The sequence below is a fragment of the Aedes albopictus genome, chromosome 1, assembly GCF_035046485.1.
Source record: "Aedes albopictus strain Foshan chromosome 1, AalbF5, whole genome shotgun sequence".
Classification (NCBI taxonomy): domain Eukaryota; kingdom Metazoa; phylum Arthropoda; class Insecta; order Diptera; family Culicidae; genus Aedes; species Aedes albopictus.
The window spans coordinates 15,267,030-15,269,460 of NC_085136.1; positions in this window are offsets into that span (position 1 = coordinate 15,267,030).

The window sequence follows — 2,431 nt, forward strand, 5'->3', positions numbered from 1 at the left end:
GGAACAAAATTGCATTTTGTGCAGATTTTTATTTTGTGAGGTGTATTCATTTAACCATATATTCAATAATACTAAACATTTTCCAATTTTTTCCAAGCTGTTTTAAACTTAACTATATTGTGAAGATTTCATAGAAGAACCGAAATGAAAAGACCAACCCAGCTTCGAGATAGAGCATCCTGAACATTTTCAACTACTTTCCGATACACTCCTTAGTCGACTTGGTTGGAAACCTTGCTGCAGTGGTAGTCGCTCGGTGGTGGTCGGCTTCTGCTCCCACACGGAGTACGCGGAGCCAAGCGCGGAGCTTTCTGGTCTTCTTTCTTCTACCTCTTCACTTTCTTCTTCACGCCGTAGACAGTTTTGGGCAGAAACCGCAGTTTTTTACCCAAGAACAGCACGCGCCTTTGTGCTTCCTTGCTTCGTCTTCCTTGGCAATTAGCTACACGGCTGAGCCCGAGTAACGGATACGGTGGGATTTTGGACACCTTGCGGTGTCACAGCACTTAACTTCTGTTCCCGAACCACGGGCTGGCATTTTCCCTAGGAATCACTACCGGATCACTTACGACAGTCCTGGGAACAACCATCCAGCCACGTAAATATGGCACTTCAAACACTTTTTCCGTTGCGCGACGTGATTCGTAACTTTTTTTTTTCATTTGTTGTCATCGGCGGACCAAAACAATCAAAACCACACCCGCATCAAAGTGTCACCATCTCATTCCAACCACGCTCGACTACTATGCTAATAATTTTGGAGACGGAGACCTAAATTTTTTCGGCTCGCCGAGACAATACAAACAAGTATTCTTTCCCTACATTCTAACGGCACCAAAAACACATTCCAAATAAAATTTAGTACGAAATTGAACAAATTAAAAACGTTACCACAGTGGTGGTTTATGTTGCTAACTACACCGTACGTTACACAGTAGTGGTTTATGTTGCTAACTCACCGTACCGTGCAACCCACGCATGGACAAATATCACAACAATAACACATAGTGGGTGACATTGAACACATCACACGGAAAACACTTAGACGTGGGTAAAGTACACACTGCGAGAAAATTACACAAATAGAGGGAACTGTAACCCATTCGCAGGTAACAACTCTTCTTCCGAAAGATCTTCTGGAAGTATTCCTGGAGAACTCTTGAAAGATTTCCTGAAGGAATTGCTGAAGAAAAAAAATGCGGAAGAACTGCTTGTGAACCACCTTGATGAATTCCTGTTCGTTTGGAGGATTGTCAATAATAATTCCTGGAACAACTCCTTGAAGAACTTCAACATGAATTGAAAAACCCTAATTAATCCACCTAGCGGTGATGGTGCCTTTCTCGTGCTTTAAAATATCCTTTCAACAAAACTCGAGCGACATGTTGATGACATTGACATAAATACAAAATGAAAACTGCTTGCTAAATCTACTCAATATGGATACATTTTATATTAGCATAACATCCAATATTCAGAAAATATAAGACAACGATCCAAAACTCAAACCAAACAAGTGTCATGAAGCCGCAAAATTGTGAAACGTCATTTTAGATTTTCCGGTCATCATTTTATGACTCCGGATATCTACCTCAACTAAACTAACCGCCATCTTGAACATTGAGACACCATCTTGGATGTTCTGGTACTCATTTTTGGACTCTGCACCTAAAATTACATAAAATAGTCGCCGTATTGAATTTTGGCATGTCGTTTATGATTTTCTGGTTACCAGTTTTGGACGAAGACCGGCATTCTTCCCCAATCAAACTATAGTCATATTGCAGACCTTGTGAAACAGCGCACAGCTTGGGTTTTCTGATTACAAATTTTGAATTCTGGACATTTTTTCATACAAAATTTGCCCATAATACAAGAATTAAAAATCCTATAAAATAGGCACTAACTTGAATACTGGGCCATTATCTTGGACTTTGGACCGCTATCTTGGATACTCTGGTGGACTCCGAACATATTTCCCATACCAAATACACTTATTTTACATAGTTTTAGAGCTCAAAATTCCTTACAACAGCCACCATCTTCTGTTGACGCGATCAAATTCTTATTTTTCCATTCAACGTTCACCCATCCTGCTATAAATTTACACCTTAGGAATCTGAAATGGTACGATTTGATGAGATCGCTTTAGTTTTGTCTATATTTTGTTCTCATATATGAGAACTTAGACCTATTCGTTTATCAGGCCATTAAATAAAGCCACGATTTTATTTTTCATATGAACGTTGGTTCTGCTACACAACAGCTAGTCTCTAATGTGATCTAAGGCTATTTTCTTGCAGACCGTTCATTCGATTATCAAAAAATCTGCGATCTGATGTGTCGTATGTTTGGTTCATTTTTATATTTGGTAATTTCCGGTGGGATAGCCGGATCTGATTCCATGAGGCATGGACCATGACACTACCGG